The 18964-nt window shown below is 37.7% G+C and overlaps 1 protein-coding gene and 1 non-coding gene across 16 annotated transcripts in view; one reads left to right on the forward strand and one right to left on the reverse strand.

Moving 5' to 3' along the window:
- The window catches only part of MTMR3 (myotubularin related protein 3), a 129892-nt gene that overhangs the window by 34919 nt on the left and 76009 nt on the right, over positions 1-18964 (forward strand). The gene's annotated exons all lie outside the window — the stretch shown is intronic.
- On the reverse strand, positions 777-848 carry TRNAC-ACA (transfer RNA cysteine (anticodon ACA)). The gene has a single exon. It is a non-coding gene; the product is annotated as a tRNA-Cys (tRNA).

The raw sequence follows: 18964 nt of genomic DNA on the forward strand, positions 1-18964 counted from the left end.
GGTAAAAAGTCATTTTATGGGTAAATTGACATATTGAGTCTCTGATAGGTGGATAGTGAGATCTTTGTGTAGCTTGAAGACAGCTTATGAGTAAGTAATAGTTGGTAACAATGGGATTTGAATAAGTGGCAGAGGATCATTTGATATGGAAATGTTGCTTACTTGAGATTGGAAAATACTTTTTCCCATCTGAAATCATCAGATGTCGTATGTGGCTAAAGCAGACGATTCAAGTGATTGATTTAGCAAAGATGAGTAAATACTGGTGTTATGTGGCATGAGATAAACCTTGAAGGAAGTGTTGAAAGTATGAACTGTATAGAGCTGTTGAGAACTTTCTTTAGAGCTCTCTATATAGCGCGCTCTCTCTATGTGTATATATATAGCTCTTTCTTACACTAACCTTCTGATGTATGCCAAGATAAGGTCTTACTTCTTTTTGTATTGAGAAATAAGTCCATGATGTTAAACAGGCATCTTTAAATTGATCATATAATTTAAAATAACTTCCATGTAGTCTAGGTAACTTTGAACTTTAAAGGTTTTCATTTTGATAGCAGTTTTGAGTTCTCTGAAGCATTTTCTCTGCCTTGAAACATCTTCCTCTTTATTATCCTTGCTTGTTTTCTCTACAGGATTTGAGTGAGTGAAGTCGCTCAGTCCTGTCCGACTCTTTGCGGCCCCAGGGACTGTAGCAGCCTACCATGCTCCTCTGTCCATGGGGCTTTCCAGGCAAGAGTACTGGAGTGGGTTGCCATTTCCTTCTCCAGAGGATCTTCCCAACCCAGGGATTGAACCCAGGTCTTCTGCATTGTAGGCAGACGCTTTACCATCTGAGCCACCAGGGAAGTCACGATTCCCTGATCAGGAATACAGGATTTGGCTTAGGTTTATTAATACAATAAACATTTACCAAATGCCACCTATGTACTGACACTGTTATGTCCTAGGCCTGTGGATACAGTGGGAACCAGAATGACCTCATTCAGTTTGTAGCCTGTAAAGGAAAGGAATAGGAGTTGGGGGATTATCTTTTTTGTTTGTTTTTTAATAAAGTCTTCAAACTGATGAGTGATTAGGACAAGTCTCCTGTCTTTTGTATACTAGGGGTTTCAGCAGAGTCAGTCTGGAAGTTCTCAGTCGGCTGTTAATTTAAAGGGACTATATCATGTCATACGTTAAGAGTGAAGGGAATTTTAACTAAAATGATGTTACTGGTTGTGGATACCAAAAGGTAGAGGTGCACAGTCATACTTGCTTTTAAGAATACAGAGAATGGATAGTTGCTTTGTACGGTTAGTTTTCTTATTTCTTCTCTTCCCATAAGAGAGAGTTTGTATCACGCTAAAATCTAGAATTATAGTTCTTGATGTTTGGGGAGATAGTGTCATATGGCTGCATAGTTTTGGTGGTAGTCTCTGGGCAGTTGATTGTTTCCTCAGTCTGTGTTTCCTGTCCTTTTTTCTTTTACCCTGGGCGTGAAAACAGTTTGCTCAAAGCCCCCCCCCTTCCTAATTCTTCTAGCATAGCACATTGTTATTCTTTATACTAAAGTGTGCATACTAGAAAGTGAATGACATTATCTTGCCATGGATTTCTCACTGACACATTTGGTTTGAAGTGGTTTAAACTGCTTGATTTTATGTGTGTTGACTGCAAAAGCTAGCCAAGAAAGGAGGAAGGAAAGTTTTTATCAAGAGGTTAATAAAATTATTGTTGTAAAACAGTGATATATGCCCAGTAAGAAATTTGGCTCTTGAAAAATAATAAGTGTTTCTGGACTACTAATTTATATTGGCCTTTGGATGTTTCCAATCTTGGTTTTAATTTGTAGGAAATATTTTTCTAGGTTAAATTCAACCCAGTATAATTAGGTTTATAATTTATTTCAGATATCTGACTTTATTAGGATACTGGTTGATGACTTTATGCTTGTAATTTATTTCACCTGTGCTTTTCTTATTCTTGAGGACAGGTAATTTGCTTTAAAATTGGAGAACTCGAGAAGTGGGGTCAGAGGGATGGACTGGGGGTTTGGGATTAGTAGTTTCAAACTATTATGTTTAGAATGGATAAACAACAAGGTCTTACCATATAGCTCAGGGAAATATATCCAATCTCCTGGAATAAGCCACAGTAGAAAAGAATATTAAAAAATGTATATATGTGTATAAATGAGCCACTTTGCTGTACAGCAGAAATTAGCACAACATTGTAAATTGACTATACTTCATTTAAAAACATTCAAAAAATGCATGAGAACACTAATAAAAAAAATTAACTCAGAAACTCAGTAGTTCAGTTTTTTAAAACATTATTAGGTTACATACTATGTTAATTTAGTGACGTATTTATGCTAATTAAACCATCTGTAATAGGCTAGAGAAAACATTTTGTTGGAGTCTTACTATGTAAAACTAAGCCCAGTAAGTTCAAGGCTAATCTTAAGACTTTAGGAGTACAAGGTTCTTAAGCTGAAGTCTGAATGTGGGAATTTAGTAAACTTAGTATTCATGCTGAATTTGTCTATTCATATACTTTTTTAAAAAGAAGCTGCAGGGTTTGTTTTTTTGTGGTGTGTGGGATTTTAGTTCTCTGACCAGAGATTGAACCCATGCCACCTGCATTGGGAGCTCAGAGTCTTAACCACTGGCCACTGGGGAAGTTAAAGTGGTCTATTCAGTGTTGATTCCTACTGGTATTTAGAATATTCTGGTATTTAGAATATCTGAATGTTGTGTTATATTCATTTGGATATTTATTTTTTCCATCTACATAACAAAAAGGAAATGGCTGTTATTTAAACTTTTTGAATGCTAGGAAAAGAATCCTAGAGGCAAAGGAAATCATGTCAAGACCAGTGTGGTACATGTATTAGGAATAAAGATTTTTTTTTTTAACCTCATGTGTAAATAATTCTCTAGCATAGGGATTGTTCAGACTTTGATTTAAAGCACAGATATGAAGTGCATTTGATCTAAAGATTGTTGCTTAACCCACGGAGCCAACTTTGGCTCATCAAAACAGTGTCAGAACTGTTCCAACAGGAGGCGTGTCTTCTCTGAAAGTATGAAGCCAGTGATTTGTATACACAAAGCAGCTTTTTGCCACCGTCATTGGGTGAGGATAGCAGTAGGTTCATATGAAATCATTATTTTTGTTAGAATGTGATGGCATGAACATAATTTCTACTAATTTTGTGATTTTTCAGCCACAGTACTGAGGTGAATGTCCTTGAAGTCCAGTTTCTTTATAAGTGTCTGTATGTAGTGATAATAATAATTTCCCTGGGAATTGGAGTTCTCTACTTTTAGCAGATCCTGGGCAAACCAAGTAATAACCTCACTGATCCTCACCTTCCTTGCTCTTGAAAGATGCACATCCGTACAGGTGGGAGAAGGAACCAAGCTGTGGGCAGAGGTGGTGGGCAGGGGTCACAAGTCCAGGCTCAGTTTTTCCCCTTGTTTCTTAATACACTGTACATTTCTCTCTACATCTTAAGCTTTCTTCAGTAATATGTCTTAGAGACATTTGCTTATTATAATGTTCCCTATATAAACTTTGTTTTGTTGTTACTGTCTGTCGCAGTGAAGGTTTTTCTATATCTCTCTCAGTGCATGCGTGACTACTTCTCAAATTTATCAAGAGAAATAGAGTTACTGGGTTGTATGTTATGCATGGCTATAGTTTTACCACACTGCCAAAATGGTGTTCAGAGGAGCTGTAACAGTTTTGTCCTACCAGAAGTGTATGCTAAAGTAGTCATTTTCCATGCTCATTTCAGAATTTGAAATTAAATAGTATCTTTTTGCCAGTCTTAGAGATGGAAAATAGTTATTGTCATTGTTTTCATTTGTATATTTCTGGTTATCTGAGGTTGACCATATTTTCATATTTGTTGAACATTTGCATTTTTCCTGTGATTTCCTGTTATCATTTGTCTAATTTTTTCAGTTGGATTATTTTCAATCCATATGGATTATAGGAGCTTTTAAAAAGAATATGCTCAACTATTTTCAGGGTATTATAATCTAATCTCTCTGTTAACCATAGATTAGTTTTATAGAATTTAATATAAATGATTATTCCCAGATCTTTTATGTGGATTTCTGAACTTATGATTGTATTCACTTTGTTATTAAGAAAGGGAACTTAGAAAATACTTGTTGGCTAAAAAAATTTTGAAGTAGAGTTGAGTGGTTTCTGAGTAGTTACTTGGCAACTTCACTGTTTAACTAGAAAAAAATTTTTTTGTTTTAAATTGTGCAGTGGAAACACTGACACAGCGAGGTTAACAGTACTTGAATCTCTGAAATGAGATATAGCCCAGTGGAAGGAAGATAGCAGTAGCTGGTCTCCCCTTATCTGTTTCCATACTTGCCTCTTAAATGTTAGTTTTCTGGTTCTCTTTACCATTACATACATTGATTTTGGTTTATATTGCCCTTACATGCAGATATTGTTTTGAATAAAGGACAACATCCAGAGTGTAGTGTTTTAGTTTTTGCCAAAGCTATATTAAAAAAAATTTTCTTATTCCCATAGTCCCCCCAAAAGGGGAAAAAAAACTTGCAAGTTTACTTTTTCAAGCAGGCTAAGACAGAATAGGGGAGGATGTCTAACCTGATTTCTAGCCTTTTTGTAGCATAGTTAATGTTACAGATTAGTCAAGATTAAATGTTATCTGGTAGGAGCTCCTGAGCCATCTCTTCCTTCTTCCTTGCACGTGCCTTGATCTCATTGTGCACCCTTTTCTTAAAAGTTGTGCAGTGTTTTTTTTCTTTTTCAAAGATATCCATCTCAGAGCTCCACTCATGTTAACAAAGATTACAGGGACTGGTTAACGAATCTGAATGCCAGTGCAATATAAGTTAGTCTGTTGCATTGTAGATTTCGTATTTGAGCCAAGAACTTCTCTGAAAGTACTTTTTGTTTTAATTAAAAAACAATTGAGATATGATATGCACGTAATGAAGTTTGTAACCCTAACTTTTGGCAACTTCTTAGCCTATGTAACTACACTCAGATTAAGATGAACATTTGCAGCTCTTTCATTAAGACTCCCTCCCACCCTTTCGCAGTCAGTTATGTACCCTAAAGAGATAACCAACAATTTTGACTTCTGTTACTGCACTGCCTTTACTTTTGTGTTTAATTCCTTGGTAAAAGTTCTTTTTAAATTGTTTCTTTTGTTTGGTTGTAAATTTAATAGAACATTGGCATGGTGGACCTAACTTGTCAGTAAAGTTATAATCAGAGATTGCTTGGAAGACATGGAAATGAGCAAGGCAGATTATGTGATTCACATGATTCATAACATCATTCTAGGGCAGTCTTATGCAGCCTTCCTTGTGTTCAGAATATACAACCTGTTTTCTTGTTTGGATTTTGTTTTTATCATAAGAGAAAGAATGACGAATGTTTGTGTACCTACAGACTATTTATTAATCTTCTTTCACATTTGTGGCAAAGTTAAAAATTTTTTGCTTTGATATTATTTCAGATTTAGTAAAATCTATGGAATTAATATGAGGAGCTTACCAGTGTCCTTCACCAATTGTTTACACTTTGTTTCATGTGTTTTATCATACTCTTTGTTTTTTCTTTTAACCATTTGAGAGTAAGATTGAGGCACTGTGTCGTTACGCTTCTTTAGAGTTTATTTCCTAAGAATAAGGTAGAGAATATATTCTTATATAACCACAGAGCAATCTTTTATGGGTTCTTTTTAAGTTTAATTTTGGGGACGATTTTATATCTGAGTTCCTGGATATACCTCGCAGTTGGCAAAATACTCATGTTACATCCAGTTCCTTTCAGTTCAGTTGCTCAGTCGTGTCCGACCCTTTGCGACCCCATGAATCGCAGCACGCCAGGGCTCCCTGTCTATCAGGGAGGCCTGATGGATGGCATAGGCCTCCCTATACCATCAGAATTTTTAGTATGTTTTAACGTGTCTTGTAGTTGTTGCTTGTTTTGCTGTTAGTCAAGACATTTTGACATTTGAGAATCAAAATCCGTCTCACTCACTTCTGCTTACATTTTATTGTGGTGTTGTCAGCAGGTGTAGTGCATTCCAGCATCTACATAATTTTTTAATTGAGAGGTGCTAATCAGACTTTCCACAGTTAATTGTGATCCATACAGTCAAAGGCTTTGGCGTAATCAGTAAAGCAGAAATAGGTGTCTTTCTGGAACTCTCTTGCTTTTTCCATGATCCAGCGGATGTTGGCAATTTGATTTCTGGTTCCTCTGCCTTTTCTAAAACTAGCTTGAACATCAGGAAGTTCACGGTTCACATATTGCTGAAGCCTGGCTTGGAGAATTTTGAGCATTACTTTACTAGCATGTGAGATGAGTGCAATTGTGCGGTAGTTTGAGCATTCTTTGGCATTGCCTTTCTTTGGGATTGGAATGAAAACTGACCTTTTCCAGTCCTGTGGCCACTGCTGAGTTTTCCAAATGTGCTGGCACATTGAGTGCAGCACTTTCACAGCCTCATTTTTCAGGATTTGAAATAGCTTAACTGGAATTCCATCACTTCCACTAGCTTTGTTCGTAGTGATGCTTTCTAAGGCCCACTTGACTTCACATTCCAGGATGTCTGGCTCTAGGTGAGTGATCACACCATTGTGATTATCTGGATTGTGAAGCTCTTTTTTGTACAGTTCTTCTGTGTATTCTTGCCACCTCTTCTTAATATCTTCTGCTTCTGTTAGGTCCATAGCATTTCTGTCCTTTATCGAGCCCATCTTTGCATGAAATGTTCCCTTAGTAGCTCTAATTTTCTTGAAGAGATCTCTAGACTTTCCCATTCTGTTGTTTTCCTCTGTTTCTTTGCACTGATCACTGAGGAAGGCTTTCTTATCTCTCCTTGCTATTCTTTGGAACTCTGCATTCAGATGCTTATATCTTTCCTTTTCTGCATTGCTTTGGCTTCTCTTCTTTTCACAGCTATTTATAAGGCCTCCTCAGACAGCCATTTTGCTTTTTTGCATTTCTTTTCCATGGGGATGGTCTTGATCCCTGTCTCCTGTACAATGTCACAAATCTCCGTTCATAGTTCATCAGGTACTCTATCAGATCTAGTCCCTTAAATCTATTTCTCACTTTTACTGTATAATCATAAGGGATTTGATTTAGCTCATACCTGAATGGTCTAATGGTTTTCCCTGCTTTCTTCCATTTAAGTCTGAATTTGGCAATAACGCCAACAGAACTGGACATGGAACAACAGACTGGTGCCAAATAGGAAACTGGTGCCAAATATACGTCAAGGCTGTATATTGTCACCCTGCTTATTTAACTTCTATGCAGAGTACATCATGAGAAACATTGGGCCGGAAGAAGCACAAGCTGGAATCAAGATTGCCGGGAGAAATATCAATAACCTCAGATATGCAGATGACACCACCCTTATGGCAGAAAGTGAAGAGAAACTCAAAAGCCTCTGATGAAAGTCAAAGAGGAGAGTGAAAAAGTTGGCTTAAAGCTCAACATTCAGAAAACGAAGATCATGGCATCCGGTCCCATCAGTTCATGGGAAATAGATGGGGAAACAGTGCAAACAGTGTCAGACTTTATTTTTCTGGGCTCCAAAATCACTGCAGATGGTGACTGCAGCCATGAAATTAAAAGACACTTGCTTCTTAGAAGAAAAGCTATGACCAACCTAGACAGCATATTAAAAAGCAGAGACATTACTTTGCCGACAAAGGTCTGTCTAGTCAAGGCTATGGTTTTTCCAGTGGTCATGTATGGATGTGAGAGTTGGACTATAAAGAAAGCTGAGTGCCAAAGAATTCATGCTTTTGAACTGTGGTGTTGGAGAAGACTCTTGAGAGTCCCTAGGACTGCAGGGAGATCCAGAGTCCATCTTAAAGGAAATCAGTCCTGAATATTCATTAGAACGACTGATGCTGAAGCTGAAGCTCCAATACTTTGGCCATCTGATGCGAAGAGCCGACTCATTGGAAAATACCCTGATGCTGGGAAAGATCGAAGGCAGGAAGAGAAGGGGGTGACAGGATGAGATGGTAGGATGGCATCACCAACTCGATGGACATGAGTTGGAGCAAGCTCCGGGAGTTGGTGGTGGACAGGGAGGCATGGTGTGCTGCAGTCCATGCGGTCGCAGAGTTGGACATGACTGAGCAGCTGAATTGAATTTTTTCTCTTAATGCCTAAGTTTCAGTGTTTTATTGTATGTTGTCATATTGGTAGAGTTGGAAAAATCTTACTGTTTTAGGGAAAAACTCTATTCAGGTGATCATTCACATCATGGTGAAGTGTCTATTCTGGTATTTTAGAATCTAGAAAGATACTAACTCTTTGATTTGGGGCAAATTACTTAGTCTTTTGGAGATTTGGAGTCCTCTCTCTGAAATAAGATCAGTTGTCCTACCTCAGCAACCCTATGAAGATTAACTAGGATAATGTATGAAAAGTCCACAGCTCAGTGATTGGCACATAGTTCAGTAAATGTGTGCATGCCAGTTCACTTCAGTTGTGTCTGACTTTTTGTGACCCCATGGATTGTAGCCTGCCAGACTCCTGTTCATGAGATTTTCCAGGGAAGAATTCTATAATGGGTTGCCATTTCCTTCTCCAGGGAATCTTCCCCATCTCTTACATCTCCTGCATTGCCAGGCAGGTTCTTTACCACTAGCTCCACGTGGGAAGCTCCCCAGTAAATACTGGCTCTTAAATATGAAGATAATGGTGTTTATTCACAATGTGGTTTTAACAAAATAATGAGATATTCCTTTAGACTAGTTTGACTAAGGCTATATTAGCTTATTATGATACTATTAAATCAGAGCTCTGTGTTCAACATTTTAACTGTAGTTCTGAACTGTATGATTGATACTTCTGTAATTAAGACCTTTTAAGAATTATTTATGTATATTAGTTTATTCTCCAGTAATTCATGTATTTGTTTGGTCAGGGGAGGTAATTAAATTTTGAGAGTTCAAGAAGGATCATTAGTGTGTGTGGTATAAGGAGTTATTGATACATACCAGGGCATTAGTATTAAGCTAATGTGTGTGATTACTAAGTGCCAGATACACTTCTAGTTGCTTCTGTGTATTAGATCATTTAATCCTTACAATAATACTTTGAGATATTGTTGCTGTCAGAAGCTTATAAATGAAGAGTGGCCTGTTCAAAATGACAGAACCAGTAAACGTCTGAGTTGGGTTTTGAGGCAAGGTTAGTTAGGTTGACTCTGAAGTTGTGTGGGAAGGCCTAAAAACTAACTTTATAATGCTAGTGTATGTTTTTAATTCTTAAACATTAAGAATTAAAAGTTCTGGAGGCTTTGTTTAAAACAGGAGATAATGCAGAGATACTACCCATTCAAGGGGGAACCATATTCCTTTGCTCTGCCAGAAGCTGTGGGGAGCAAACAGGAAAGCAGGAGAGGCAGTGTTAAATGTGGATTTTTGCAAAAAAAAAAAAAAAAAAGGAAAGATGCCTTTCTGGTTAGGTTTACTGTCTGGTTAAATAATCCTTTCTCTCCTGTACTCATTCCAGGGAAAGGCATAGAAGCAGAAGACAAAACTGTCTATCCACTCTGAAACCCTTTAAATGTATTTGTATCTCTTCTTCTTCTGTAGTCTGCAATAATAATTGGAACAAGATTAGATTTGAGAATAAAAGATTCTTTAACTTCTGTGGTTTTGTTATAGTACTCACCCTAACCCCCTGGTAAATCTTCTTTAAAAATCAAATAATTTGGGTATACTTGGGAACTTTTAGGTAATCATAGTCTCATTAATACACTGATCACACGGGCCAGACCCTCTAATCCGGTCACTTTTTGCTTCCTTGCCCTTACATTTGCGCTATTGTGCCGGTGTCCATAACAACACAGGCTTACAGCCCAGCAATGCAGGGCAGGCAGACTTCCTTCCTACCGTGCAGCTTTTTCCTGTACTAGATAGATGCTAGCCCACAGGTTGGTGAGCTCAGGAGTTTAATGGAAAGACCTGATTCCTGACTTTCTCCCGTTAGATTAGATTGCCTCAGTGCTGAAGTAGAAAGTTGGTAGAAAGCAGTGCTCGGCTTGAGGATATCTAACAAATGTTCAGCTTTAGAGTCAATGGGTTTCTTGTTTTAACATCTCAGAGACTGTTAATGGCTTCAGTGTTACTATTGAATAATAATCTGTAGTAGAACATTATTTAGTGACACAAAAATTTCAACTTAATAGCCATTTATTTGCCTTGGTAAATTCTCTGCATTTTCCCATAGTCTCCAATACCTGTTTCTATTCAGTTTTCTGAGTTAATTTCTTTAAATAGAATATAAAATTGTATTATTAAAAAATGGCCTCCTTCATCCTTTCCATTGGAGTTTTTAAATGCTTTTTTAAAATATATGTGTTACTGATGTGGCTGAAAGACATCCTGGATAATTTTTTTTTTTTTTAATTTAAAGACATATTTTATCCCCTTTCCAAAAACTTTTGTCAAGCATCCGTGTGTACAATGGAAAAAACAAAGCTACTTCTTGATAAGTATCGTAAGTAAGGATTAAGCTTCTTTATTATACACCTTCTTATTCTGTTACCTTTTTTCCTAATCATTTCTACTAATTTTTCAGCCTCACCCTATTTTGTCTTCCGTGGATTTGGAGTTTTAATATCCTTATCAGCAGGGCTGAATCTTTTTTTTCCTGAAGAGAGTGCTGACACTTTAAATGGTTGTAAACATTAGATGTTTGAGTGCCTACTGAGTGCCAGGATGCCTTTTCGGGAGACTTCTTTCTTTACCACACACTGTTTATCTTGCGGCTCAGGAGCTGTTTGCTCTCTTATTTGTTGTTTACTTTTGTTTGCTTGTTTACTTGTTCTTTCTTAAAACTTTAAAGACTTTTTAAAAATAAAATACTGGTTTTTAGAATATAAAATTTTGTGAATAATAGCACCGCATATATAAATTTTGGGTGTCAGTGAAAGTGAACATTGCTTAGTTGTGTCCGACTCTTTGTGACCCCATGGGCTACACAGTCCATGAACTTCTCCAGGCCAGAACACTGGAGTAGGTAGCCTTTCTCTTCTCCAGGGGATCTTCCCAACCCAGGGATCAAACCCAGGTCTCCTGCATTGCAGGTGGATTCTTTATCAGCTGAGCCACGGGGGAAGCCCATGTTAGTGAAGTACACATCAAAATGGATTTCATGAATGTGTATACAAGGGCTAACATCATTGACTGGTGGAATACATTAATCAGTTATGAGGCTTCAGTAGATATGGACTTTTTTTTGAAATCTAAGTCTCTGATTCGGAACCATGTGTATAGTTCTGGGCATAATAAGGAGGAAGAAAAATTTGTGTTAATTTGTGAGCCCAGAAGTAAATTTTTCTTGGTCACTGGAGTACTGTTGTTTGTAAATTCGTTTCCTCTTTTCCCATAGAATTGTGGCACAGGACAGAATTTCAGAAATTTAAGACCCCCACCCCAATTTTTTTTTCCCCCCAAAATTAAGAATCTCAGAATGGCTACAACGTAGCATTAAACCAAGTGTGTGTGGGTTGCAGACCCGTGAAGCTGGCCCTGGCCTGAGTAATATGTTCAGTTCTCCAACAGGTGACTTAGAACCTGAATCTTCTAGTTGGGAATACATAGTTGTATATTTTACTGTCTTTATTTGGTGGAAATATGTCTAGAATTTAAAATAGCCTTAAAATGGTTTACATTAGTTTTATTTTATAATGTCAGATCAGGTTAAGGAATGTCACAGTTCAAATGTTTAGTACAAGTTTAAACAAAAGCCTGCATCTAAAAGACAGGAAAGGGACTTTGGTCCTAAGTTGTGACTTAAAGTCACGTGCTTACCTCACTCCCGAGGTATAACCTTATAAATCTTTTTCAGGCATGCTATTTGAGGTTAGCAAAAGCCACATGATACTTTTCCTGTTGAACTACATAGCCTTAAAATCTAAGGATACAATTTTTAAATTAAAGTTTTCAAGGTAGACATTATTCTGGGATGATTATGTGTATGGAGGTATATCTTGGCTATTTTATTCAGAAGAATAACAGTTGATGTGGACTTTCAGATGGTGCTGTACTTTTGATAATACTGTATTTTTAATAGGTGAAAAATATTGATGGGAGTTGAAACTAGAACTCCCCTTTTTCTTCCAGATGGGAAATTGGAACTTTCTCAAAGATCCAACGTTTCTTTAATTGTTGCTTGTTGCCAATAGACTGCTGCTGCTGCTGCTAAGTCGCTTCAGTCGTGTCCAACTGTGCGACCCCATAGACGGTGGCCCACTAGGCTCCTCTGTCCCTGGGATTCTCCAGGCAAGAACACTGGAGTGGGTTGCCATTTCCTTCTCCAATGCATGAAAGGGAAAAGCGAAAGTGAAATCGCTCAGTCGTGCCTGACTCTTAGCAACCCCATGGACTGGAGCCCACCAGACTCCTCCGTCCATGGGATTTGCCAGGCAAGAGTACTGGAGTGGGGTGCCACTACCTTCTCCTGCCAATAGACTAGTGAGTGGTTAAACAATTTTCTTGATGAAAGATGCAGGGTAGCTGATGAAGCCATCACATAGCACATGCCTTTGATCATGTCGTGAACTTGATCTCCTTGGAGGCGAGTTAACGTCATGGAAATTTTAGTACCTTAGAGGAACCTCAGACTTGACCCAAAACACTAGTCACCTGTAAATGTATGCTCTTTGGTTATAGGGGAGGTCAGGAGTTCATATGCATAACCTCAGAAAGAGTCTGGGGACCTTGGGAAGATGGTGCATATGAGGTGGTTGGTTTTTATTTAAATGTTGTCAGGTTCAGCTTTTGTTAAACTTAGTTGTAAAGTCTTTTTCCTTTTAATTTACAAATTTTAAATTAATTTAAAAATTTTTTAAATTTTTAATTTAATTTTAAAAAATTTTAAATTTTAATTAAAATTTTTAATTCAATTTAATTTTTAAAAGTTACAGTTCACTGCTTTTGATGTACAGTTCTGTTAGTTTTGATAAATGCATACAGCAGTATAACCAGCACTACAATTCGGATACAGAACAGTTCTGTTGCCCCAGAAGTGTCCCTCATATTTATTCTTTTTATTTAAACCCTTCCTCCACCCCTCACCTCTGGCAGCCACTAATCTTTTCCCTGTTCTCATATTTTTGCCTTTTCCAGAATGTCCTGAAGGTGGGATCATAATCATGTAACCCATGGATGTACCTATTAGAAAGCTTTTAGAGATGCTTGAATAACTCAGGCATGTGTATTTACTTTTTCAACCACATATTTATGAAATCTAAATACAGATCATATATTTCTTATAAAAATACATAAATTGATTCTATTTGTCCACACTCACTTCAACCAACACAAAATTAAATAAGATACCATATACAATGGCAAAGATCTGTGTACATATTAAAATTACTTATAAATTAACCAAGTGTATGACCTTTGCTAAAGACACTACTGTTGGATGAGGATTAGAGCCTCTGCTTTAGGATACTATTTCAGGATCTTTTTTAACAGTTAAAATAGATTTTATTTAGTGAAATACACAGATGGAAGTGTGCAGTTTGAGTTTCAATAAATATTTGCAACTGTGAAGCCACTGCCTCAATCCTAAAATAGAATTTATGCATCGCATTATAAAGTTCCCTTTTGCCCCTTTCTGGTTATTTCTTCTGCCTAAACTACTGTTCTTGTTTGTCACTACAGATGAGTTTTATCTGCTTTTGAACTTCATTTAAATGGAATCGTATAGCATTCTTTTGTAACTTGCTGCTTTGAGTCAACATAATACTATTGAGTTCATCCATATTGTTGGAAATATCAGTAATTTATGAAGTGAAGTAAAGTTGCTCAGTCGTGGCCGACTCTTTGCGACCCCATGGATTGTAGCCTACCAGGCTCCTCCATCCATGGGATTTTCTAGGCAAGAATACTGGAGTGGGTTGCCATTTCCTTCTCCAGGAGGTCTTCCTGACCCAGGGATTGAACCTGGGTCTCCCGCGTTGTAGGCAGACGCTTTACCATCTGAGCCACCAGGGAAGTTTAAAATTCATTTATTGCTGAGTAGTATTCCAGCAATATTTCTATTCCAGTAGAAATATACCACAGTATATGTGATGACCTGTTACTGAACACAATTATGCGTTCTTTTCAGTTTGGGGCTATTGTGAGTAAAGCTTTGAACATCTGTGTCCAAGCCTTTCTGTGACCACGTGTTTTTCACTTCTCTTGGGTTGATACCAAGGAGTGAAATTGTTGGGTTATAGGATAAATGTACGTGTAACTTAATAAGCCGTTGCCAAACTGTTCTCCAAAGTGGTAATGCCAGTTTACATTTCCATGAGCTGTGTATGAGTTCCAGTTAACCAAAATTCTAGCCAGCATTTGCTCTTGTCAGTCTCTTTACTCACTCTATTGGGTATGAGAGATTATCTCATTGTGGTGTTTTTATGTGCTTTTTGCAGATGACTGACAATGCACATTTTTATCTGTTTATTGGCTTTTTATATATCTTCTGTGAAATTTCTGTTAAAATCTTTAACACATTGAAAATTTTTTCTGTTACTGATTTGTTAATTTTTTGAACACTTCTTAATTTTAAAAAATTTTTATATTTTGCCCACAGTGAGCAGTATGCAGGATGTTAGTTCCCTGACAGGGAATCGAATCCACGCCCTTTGATTGGGATTGTATTGGATTATCAGTTCAGACTGAGAGAATTGATAATCTAGGCTTTGTGATTTATTTTGGTCTTCTTTACTGTCTTTCACAACTTCCTTATAATCCATCTTTGATGGATTTAGTCCTGAGTGCTTGATGCTTGATATGTTTTGATGTTGTTATTTACATACATTATATCTTTAATTTCCCCCATTTTATATAAATTTTTCTTTCAGTCTTGCTAAATCTTTGTAATCCTATGCTTTATATATTTCTACATCAAACTTTAGGTTTATATAATACAGAATCATTGTTTTCTTAGCTTGAACGTATTATCTTTATGAAAGGTTCTATTTCTAGTAATGCTTCTTTCCTTAAGTGAAATTTGCTCAGTTGTGTCTGACTCTTTGCAACCTCATGGACTATACAGTCTGTGGAATTCTTCAGGGCAGAATACTGGAGTGGGTAGCCATTGCCTTCTCCAGGGCATCTTCCCAACCCAGGGATTGAACCCAGGTCTCCCACATTGCAGGTGGATTCTTTACCAGCTGAGCCACCAGGGAAACCCAAGAATACTGGAGTGGGTAGCATATCCCTTCTCCAGTGGATCTTCCCAACCCAGAAATTGAACCAGGGTCTCCTCCATTGCAGGCAGATTCTTTACCAGCTGAGCTACCAGGGAAGCACCCTTTCCTTAAAGTCTACTTTTTTTTTTTTTTGTATAACCCTAACCCTAACCCAGTTTTCCCTTTGTTAATACTTGCTTGACATCTTTCTTCATAATCTGTTTTCCAGATTTTTTGTTTCCTTAAATTTTCAGTTGTGTGTTTGTAACAGCATGTAGTTGAATTTTTTCTTCTGGCTGCGCTCTGTGGCTTGCAGGATAGTAGTTCCCCAACCAGGGATTGAATACAGGCCACTGAAGTGAAGGTGCTTAGTGCTAACCACTATACTACCAGGGAATTCTCTTGAGTTGGAATTTTAAATTTGGGGGCTGCTGAGTTGGTATAACTCAGTCACTCTTCAGTTTCACCAGATTACCCCCAGGACAGATGCCAACCCAAATATTGAACTGGACTCTGAATCTCAGTTTTCTTTTATGTCTCAGGGAATTTGATTTTGATAATAGCTCATTGTCTGTTTAGGTCTTTGCTTTGAAGAGAATTTTAAATATTTTATCTAGCTTTTTAAGTTGTCTTCAGTATGACTGGTGATTTGAAGTATTGGGTGGTGTTGAAAGTATTTTAACCTTTGAGTTTTCTGCTTAGGATTCTATGATAAAATTTTGTCTGTTCTCATTCTTTCCAGCTAAAAATTAGAATTAAATAGGTAGACTTTAGTGAGGGTTGCCTTGGGTTATGGAATTGGGGTTAGGGATGCAATATGAATCGATGTGTTAGAGGTGAAGATATAACTGTAAAATATTATGTGAAATTTGTCAGTCACATGCATTTTTGTGACTTCATCCTGGGATGAAAGCTGCTTTAACTTACCTGATACACTCCCATTGGTTTTATAGTGAGCTGCAAGAAGGCTTGTTCCTTCTGTTGCCAGGTTGAGAAGCATTTAGAATAAAGAATGGATGCAGGAGGGAGTTCTTTGGTGGTACAGTGGTTAGGACTTTGCAGTTTCACTGTTGAGGGCCTGCGTTGGATCCCTGGTTGCGGAACTACAGATCCCACAAGCTGTATGGCACAGCCAGTAAATAGATACATAAATTTTTAAAAAATGGATGCAAGAGAAACATGCAACAGTGTTGGAATGAAAACCAGGGATGAAGGATCCTCAACAAACTTTGAAGCTCCTTGAAACTGCCATTTCATCCCAGTGTGATAATCTGAAATATTTTATAATGTATTTTAAAAATCTTAGCTCTGTTCAAGGTTGGATGAAAATACAAGATGAATTAGAATTCTAAAGAAATCTTGAGTGACTCTTGGGCGAAGAGTTGACTCATTGGAAAAGACTGATGTTGGGAGGGATTGGGGGCAGGAGGAGAAGGGGATGACAGAGGATGAGATGGCTGGATGGCATCACCGACTCGATGGACGTGAGTTTGAGTGAACTCTGGGAGATGGTGATGGACAGGGAGACCTGGCGTGCTTTGATTCATGGGGTCGCAGAGTCGGACACGACTGAGCGACTGAACTGAACTGGATCTGCCCACTGGGTGACAAAAGGAATAATTTTAAAAACAGGCTGCCAAAACATTAGGATGAAAAGAATTCAGAAAAAAATTTCTAACTGATTTGAATGTATGGGAAAGGTTAAAATCAGAGACGTACTAGATAAATTAGGGGTTAACATATTTTTCATTGGGAGGAGGACATGATTAACCTAAATTTATGCATAGGTATCATGGTATAAAGATCACTTGATTCTTTTAATACACATTATCCCCTGGAGCCCAGTTTTCTTTCTCTCTTCATCTCCTGCTTCCATTCCTCCTTTTTCTTCTTGCTTGACTGATTCAGACACTGCTGGGGTGTTGCAAACGGGTGCTCAGACCTCAGTGGCTTGATGTTAAGTACAACGAGATTAATGAGTTCTATTTTTTCTTTAAATGTTTACTTAGGAAAAAGTATAATCTTTTTCTTTTCTCTCATTTCATCTCTAGGCCTCTGGGAATTTATACAACTCAGTAGTCCTCATAGTCCAAATGCTGTTTGTTGTTGTGAGTCACTCAGTCGTGTCCGACTGTTTGTAACCCCATGGACTGTAGCCGCCAGGTTCCTCTGTCCATGGAATTCTCCAGGCCAGAATACTGGAGTGGGTAACCTTTCCCTTCTCTAGGGGATCTTCCCAACCCAGGGATTGAACCCAGGACTCCCACATTGCAAGCAAATTCTTTACTAGCTGAGCCACCAGGGAAGTTGGTCTATATAAATGGTTTATCACAGGGCATAAAAATTCGCTGTAATTGCCCTTATTAATTGGTATAGTTCTGATTTAAGCTTTTCTCACTTTTGAAATGTTTACTTTTCTCTCAGTTGCAATGAATGAGGTGTAAATTGTTCTTATTGCTGAAGTCACTGCTGTCTTTGATTAATATTAAACAGATCCTCATAAAGTAAATATGAGTTCTATATGAATTTATTTCTGGAAATCAATTTATCTCTGGAAATGTATTTAAGAAAATATTTGACTTTTAGTGTTCATAAAATTGAGTGTTTTATTTATTCTTTGAAGCTGTAACTTGAGTATAGTAGAATTTGATTGCTTAGAAATTTTCTAATTTCTAATGTGAGTTTGAAAGAAAAAATGTGGTATGATTTTTACTGTCATCTCATGAAAAATTAATTCAAATGGGTATTTTTGTCAAGCAATGTGCAAAACGTTAAAACTAAATTTTAAGTATACAGAAATAGATGGGGAAACTGGAAACAGTGTCAGACTTTGTTGTTTTGGGCTGCAGAATCACTGCAGATGGTGATTGCTGCCATGAAATTAAAAAACGCTTACTCCTTGGATCCCCTGGAGGAGGAAATGGCAACCCACTCCAGTATTTTTGCCTAGAGAATCCCATGGACAGAGGAGCCTCGCGGGCTGCAGTCCATGGGGTCGCAAAAAGTCAGACACGACTGAGCGACTAATACTAATACTATACTCCTTGGAGGAAAAGTTAGACCAATCTAGATAGCATATTGAAAAGCAGAGACGTTACTTTGTCAACAAAGGTCCATCTAGTCAAGGCTATGGGTTTTCCAGTGGTCATGTATGTATGTGAGAGTTGGACTGTGAAGAAAGCTGAGCACCGAAGAATTGATGGTTTTGAACTGTGGTGTTGGAGAAGACTCTTGAGAGTCCCTTGGACTGCAAGGAGATCCGACCAGTCCATTCTAAAGGAGATCAGCCCTGGGTGTTCTTTGAAAGGACTGATGCTAAAGCTGAAACTCCAGTACTTTGGCCACCTGATGCGAAGAGTTGACTCATTGGAAAAGACTCTGATGCTGGGAGGGATTGGGGGCAGGAGGAAGAGGGGACGACAGAGGATGAGATGGCTGGATGGCATCACCAACTCAATGGACGTGAGTCTGAGTGAACTCCGGGAGTTGGTGATGGACAGGGAGGCCTGGCGTGCTGCAATTCATGGGGTTGCAAAGAGTCAGACACAACTGAGTGACTGAACTGAACTGATCTAACAACATTCTTTGTTCAGTTGATTCAGGAAATAGTAAACAGAATGATTTATATTTGAGTTAAAGTAATGCCCTAAATTGTGTAAAAAAAAAAAAAAAAAAAAACCACACACACAAAAACAAGCAAACCCTGATCTACATTAGTTAGTGATGATTTTGCTAAGAAAA

The sequence above is a fragment of the Bos javanicus genome, chromosome 17 (assembly GCF_032452875.1).
Source record: "Bos javanicus breed banteng chromosome 17, ARS-OSU_banteng_1.0, whole genome shotgun sequence".
Lineage (NCBI taxonomy): Eukaryota > Metazoa > Chordata > Mammalia > Artiodactyla > Bovidae > Bos > Bos javanicus.